The sequence below is a fragment of the Mandrillus leucophaeus genome, unplaced genomic scaffold (genome assembly GCF_000951045.1).
Source record: "Mandrillus leucophaeus isolate KB7577 unplaced genomic scaffold, Mleu.le_1.0 Scaffold691, whole genome shotgun sequence".
In the NCBI taxonomy this organism is placed as follows: domain Eukaryota; kingdom Metazoa; phylum Chordata; class Mammalia; order Primates; family Cercopithecidae; genus Mandrillus; species Mandrillus leucophaeus.
The window spans coordinates 736,622-743,269 of NW_012107486.1; the positions used below are offsets into that span (position 1 = coordinate 736,622).

At 46.3% G+C, this 6,648-nt stretch overlaps 1 pseudogene; it reads left to right on the forward strand.

Annotated features, from left to right (window-relative positions):
- Window positions 1-4,494: 4,494 nt before the first annotated feature.
- The window catches only part of LOC105555617, an 11,246-nt pseudogene continuing 9,092 nt past the window's right edge, over window positions 4,495-6,648 (forward strand).

Here is a 6,648-nt window from a genome sequence, read left to right on the forward strand (position 1 = left end):
TGAAATGTGGTCAAGTCCAAGGCAACTGGTATCCATGCTTTATCCCAGGTACTTCTGGTTCAGTGCTTTAATCCACCACTAACTGGCACAGCTGTTGTGTCCCCTCTCCCCCCTCCTCAGCCTTATGCTACTTCTCAGGTTAGAGGGATGGCTTAGTGAGACATCTGCTTGCCACCACTGAAGTCAGGCCAGTGTCTTTTCTCTTCATGGAGGCCTCGTATGGTCCAGGCCAACCTGGACTCCGATTCTGTCTCTACCATTTACTAGTTGTAGCCTTACACAAATTTCTTTATTGCTCCATGCCCCAGTTTTCAGGTGTAAAGTTGGTCTCAACAGTATTTCTCTTGTCGGGTTGAGAACTGAATGAAAATGTTTTGCTCCTCACCACATCCCTACAGCCTTGGTCAAAGACCTACCCCACACATCAGATTTGCATCAAATACTGGCCAGAACTATTGGTGACTGTTTAGATAAAACTTTTAGGAAGTTTAGAGTTATTGACCTCTTCGAAGGCCAGCCAATCTTACTGTGCCCGGAGAAAGCATCTGATGGTATGTGAGCAAGTGGGCTGGGAAGGGAGGTGGGGAGAAAACACCATCCAAAGAGGCTGGAATCGGAAGCACATGCCCACACTGGCTTCTGGAGCCCACTGCCCCCTCTCTGAGGTGCATCTGTGGTGATGCTTGCTCAGGCTCAGCCTGCCCCTGCACAAACAGTCACTGCTAATGCTCCACGTAGCAGCACCTGGGCAGGTGGGCATACAGCTGACACCTGGAGGCACCAAGGATCATTTACTGATTTGAAATGTGTCCTCTAGGACAGTGACCTATTACGGTGGTATGACAGGCCCTCCCTTCCTGTGAGTTTCATTTTTGCCTCAGGTCTTGCCTTTTAACATTTTGGGACCTTTGGAATGATGGCAAATCACTGTTTTGCTGCACAGCAAAGCCATGAGTAGAATCGTGTCACTGTCCACCTGTGGAACTGGACCCCTCAGGCTTGCAGATGCAAACTATCTCCCTCTGCCAAAGCGACAGTCCATGTTTCTCCCTCGGGTCGGGGAGATGATTTGCTTTTATTAGAGGATACGTATAACCTTAACTCTCTAAGCACTCGTTTCTCTGGCGAGGCTGGTCAGTATGTTTATTTGCCATCACCTTTTCTCCCTAGCTACTATGTCTGGGAGAAATCAAGCTAAGGACTTAGCAAGCTCTGATATGGCACCTTCTGTGCTAGGCACTAGGGTCACAGTAAGCAGCTCTGCCTCTCACCACCTGTGTGACCTTTGGAAAATGACTTTTCTGTGTCCCAATTTCCTTACCTGCAGATTCAACAGATGAGGAAACTTCTCATTTTTAGAATTCTGTGTGTTAGTACACAGTACTTAGAACAGTGCCTGGCACATAGAAATTAGTATCAGTGAGGATGATGATGGCAAATGGAATGATCAAGATCTCTCTGCCCTTAAGGACCTTATGTAGCCTCATCACCTCATCACCTCATCCCCACAGAATTTAGGGCAGGCTCTTTCAACTACCAATTTGCTTGGGCAATATTGTTGTTTGCCAGCACTTCAGTGAGGGGGGGAATGAAGGACTCATTCCTTTCTGTTCTGGTCTGTTCTCCCAAGTTCACTGTCTCATTGAAACTCTGTGCTGTGTAATATTTTGCATACACAGTATGGTTATGTATTAGTCCATTTTTATGCTGCTGAAAAAGATATACCTGAGACTGGGAAGAAAAGGAGCTTTAATTTGACTTACAGCTCCACATGGATGGGGAGGATCATGGCAGAGTGCGAAAGGCACTTCTTACATGGCAGCAGCAAGAGAGAAATGAGGAGGAAGCAACAGTGGAAGCCCCTGATAAACCCATCAGATCTTGTGAGACTTTTTCACTATCATGAGAATAGCATTGGAAAGACTGGCCTCCATGATTCATTTACCTCCCCCTGGGTCCCTCTCAAAACACGTGGGAATTCTGGGAGATACAATTCAAGTTAAGAGTTGAATGGGGACACAGCCAAACCATATCATTCCACCCCTGTGCCTTCCAAATCTCATGTCCTCACATTTCAAAACCAATCATGCCTTCCCAACAGTCCCCCCAAAGTCTTAACTCATTTCAGCATTAATCCAAAAGTCCACAGTCCAAAGTCTCATCTGAGACAAGAAAAGTCCATCAATGAGCCTGTAAAATCAAAAGCAAGCTAGTTACTTCCTAGATACAATGGGGGTACGGGCATTGGGTAAATTCAGCCGTTCCAAATGGCAGAAATTGGCCAAAACAAAGGGGCTACAAGGCCCCATGCAAGTCTGAAATCCAGCAGGGCAGTCACATTTTAAAGCTCTAAAATAGTCTTCTTTGACTCCGTATCTCACATCCAACTCATGCTGACAGCAAGAGGTGGGTTCCCATAGTCTTGGGCAGCTCTGCCCCTGTGGCTTTGCAGGGTATACCCACCCTCCTGGCTGCTTTCATGGGCTGGCATTGAGTGTCTGTGGCTTTTCCAGGTGCACAGTGCAAACTGTAAATGGATCTATCATTCTGGGATCTGGAGGACGGTGGCCCTCTTCTCACAAATCCACTAGGCAGTGCCCCAGTAGGGGCTCTATGTGGGGGATCCAACCCCACATTTCCCATCTGCACTACTCTAGCAGAGGTTCTCCATGAGGGCCCCGCCCCTGCAGCAACCTTCTGCCTGGGCATCCAGGCATTTCCATACATCTTCTGAAATTTAGGTGGAGGTTCCCAAACCTCAATTCTTGACTTCTGTGCACGTGCACGCTCAACACCACATGGATGCTGCCCAGGCTTGGGGCTTCCACCCTCTGAAGCCACAGCCCAAGCTGTACATTGGTCCCTTTCAGTCATGGCTGGAGTGGCTGGGACACAGGGCACCAAGTCCCTAGGCTGGACACAGCACGGGGACCCTGGGCCTGGCCCATGAAATCACTTTTTCCTCCTGGGCCTCCAGGCCTGTGATGGGAGGGGCTGCTGTGAAGGTCTCTGATATGGCCTGGAGACACTTTCCCCATGGTCTTAGAGATTAACATTAGGCTCTTTGCTACTTAGGCCAATTTCTGCAGCTGGCTTGAATTTCTCCCCAGAAAATGGAGTTTTCTTTTCTACTGTATCATCAAGCTGCAAATTTTCTGAACTTTTATGCTCTGTTTCCCTTTTTAAACAGAATGCTTTTAACAGCACCTAAGTCACAATGTGAATGCTTTGCTGCTTAGAAATTTCTTCTGCCAGATACCTGAAATCATCTCTCTCAAGTTCAAAGCTCCACAAATCTCTAGGGCAAGGGCAAAATGCAGCCAATCTCTTTGCTAGAACATAAAAAGAGTCACCTTTGCACCAGTTCCCAACAAGTTCTTCATCTCCATCTGAGACCACCTCAGCCTGGACCTTATTGTTCATATCGCTATCAGGCTTTTGGTCAAAGCCATTCCACAAGTCTCTAGGAAGTTCCAAACTTTCCCACATTTTCCTGTTTTCTTCTGAGCCCTCTAAACTGTTCCAACCTCTGTCTGTTACCCAGTTCCAAAGTCACTTCCACATTTTCGGGTATCTTTTCAGCAATGCCCCACTCTACTGGTACCAATTTACTGTATTAGTCCATTTTTACACTGCTGAAAAAGACATACCCGAGACTGGGAAGAAAAGGAAGTTTAATTGGACTTACAGTTCCACCTGGCTGGGGAGGATCATGGCAGAGGGTGAAAGGCACTTCTTACGTGGCTGCAGCAAGAGAGAAATGAGGAGGAAGCACAAGCAGAAATATGATAAAACCCATCAGATCTCATGAGATTTATTCACTATCACGAGAATAGCACGGGAAAGACCAGCCCCCATGATTCAATTACCTCCCCCTGGGTCTCTCCCACAACATGTGGGAATTCTAGGAGATACAATTCAAGTTGAGATTTGAATGTGGACACAGCCAAACCATATCAGGCTACTTGGGGGTTTAAGAATTCATATAACTTGCTCAGCCAGAGAAAGCATAATTGATAATTCAGATATTCCAGCAGTCACAAACTTTTCCTACCCCAGGCAGATGCACATGTCTTTTATTAGAGGGGGTGGGAGGAGAAGAACAAAGCTGTGCTTAGGTGTGAAAAGAACTAAAAACAAAACTAAGAAACAACCTAACAAACAAAAAACACCCAGGCCAAGGCTCGTGGCATCTCCACTTCTTTAATGCTGAACAATATTCTTCATATAGTTGTAATATGATCTCAAGAGTAACTGAGACTTCATGGTGTAAAAATATTACTTTTAAGGATGGCTAGTTTTTTGTTTTACACAGTACTTTGGGGGGATTAGGGTTTTAAGTTTATAGTGTCATCAGATTTTATTTCACATTATGATGAAAATCAAAGCCATGGATAATGTTTCATTTTGCAGGGGTTATTGTTTTACTGTAACCTAACGTCCATGTAGCAGTGGTTCTCAAACTAGAGCATGCAACAGAACCCCCAGGAGGGCATGGTGAAACACACTGCGGGCCTCGCCTTGCATTTCCAGCAAGTCCCCCATGCAGAGATGCGACTGCTGGTCCCACACCACACCTGGAGACCCGCCATACACAGGAAACAAAAATTTACCCGTGTCTCCCGGTTGTAAACCATGGCACTAGGGCTCTAGCCCTCCTCTCTTTATGTCGAGGAGTCAGGCACCATCTGGAAACCACCCAGGGATTTCTAATTCTAATTCTTGATCCTACTTCTTTGGTTTGTATCTTCTAGTTATTTAACATGAAAACACCATAAGGTTATTTATCCTTAGAAAAAACATAATAGTTTATTCCTGCTGACTTTTGTCACATATTACACATTCTGTCTTTGAATTAGACTAATTTCTGATTACGAATGAGCCGGTGAAAGGATAGTTCCAGCTAGAGAAACAGAACCCATAATCGGTTTCAGCTTGCTTTCTCTGGCCCTTTCCTAGATGGCTTCTAGGTCACCCCTCACCCCCAGCATTCTCTGAAGTCTGTTTGTTGAGAGCTGGAGCCCAGCCTGTGTCAGTTACGAAGTAATCACATGGAATCTAAAAGCAATTCCAAAAACATATTAGCGGGACACCTGGCTGTCCTCTCCTTGCCCCACACAGATGACAGGGCACAGATACTCTACTTTCCTGAAGATGAAGACATCTGCTTTTCCCAGAACAGACTTTAACTGCAGGGTCACAGTTGTCCTTCAGTAGGATGATCTCAGCTAAAATCTGCTTTCTGCAGAGCAGGAAAAAACCCTGAACTCGGTCCCACCCCAGGGCTGACGGAAAGCTTGGCTGGAGCGGAGCGCTGGGCTGCCACGAACACCAGGGAACAGGGCCTTGGTCAGCAAAGAACGAAGCCGGGTGGTCTTATTCCAAACACCCCCTGAATAACCAAGTGGCCTCCAGGTTTGACAGCTCATAACCTTTTAAAAAGTGGTAAAATACAATTTTGCACAAAGGTCTGGCCGCAGTTGGCAAACCAGGTGCATTGCATGAAATGTTCATGTGAAACCCAAGCAGTAGGGCAGGCAGCTGGAACAATCGCTGTCTAAGCACAGTTAACGCCCACACAGCCCTGGGGAAGGGCAGCTCTGCACAAAGGGCATATCTGAAGGAAAACAGCACCAACATGTTCATTTATGGCAGAGAAAAACCAAGCTGCTTCTTTCTTCCTCTTCCCCTCAATCTGTATTAATAAAGAGGCTTTAATATAATAAAGAACTCCAAAATTTATCCAGATTGCAGCAACCTGACCAAGGTGCCACTATACCTTTCAGAGCTTCGGTATTTGCAAAAGGCAAGTCACCAGCGGTGAGGAGGATATATGACAAGTTAGCATCAGTCTGCCCCCTGGTAAGTGCCTTAGGGTCGTCCCAGAGAAAATGCAGTTCCTAACGGCCAAATCCAAAATGCATTGCACCAAATGGCTACCATGTATGTTGTGGTGAGCTGTAATTGTTTTCATGGCTAATAAGGGGCTGAGCCTCTGAGTCTGTCCTTAAAGATGGTAACTACAGAAGGCAGCTGTTTTGGAGTTTGACCTCCACCCTGTGTTACTGAGCATGGGCTTCCATCATGAGATTCATAGCAATGCTGCTCAGGGCTGAGGGATCATTCTACTCTACTTGACACTCTCTTGATGTTCTGGATTCAACACCAGAGAGCACAGTTTCCCAGTGCGCATTAATTAATTGGCAAATAAACAGGTGAGAATGGCATCCTGTTTATATACAGCAGACCAATGTGAGCCCCACAAGAATAAGACCTCACTATTTGAAGTATAAGCTTTTTTTTTTTTTTTAAGGCTGGGAGTTGGGTGCAGGCAGCTGGACATTAAAGGAAGACCATCTTGGACAGGCACGGTGGTTCATGCCTGTAATCCCAGCACTTTGTGGGGCCAAGACGGGTGGACCACTTGAGGCCAGGAGTTCAAGACCATCCTGGCCAACACGGTGAAACCCCATCTTTACTAAAAATACAAAAATTGGCCAGGTGTTGGGGGGCACGCCTGTAATCCCAGCTACTTGGAAGGTTGAGGCATCAGAATTGCTTGAACCCAAGAGGTGGAGGTTGCAGTGAGTTGAGATCACACCACTGCACTCCAGTCTGGGTGACAGAGAGAGACTCCATCTCAAAAAA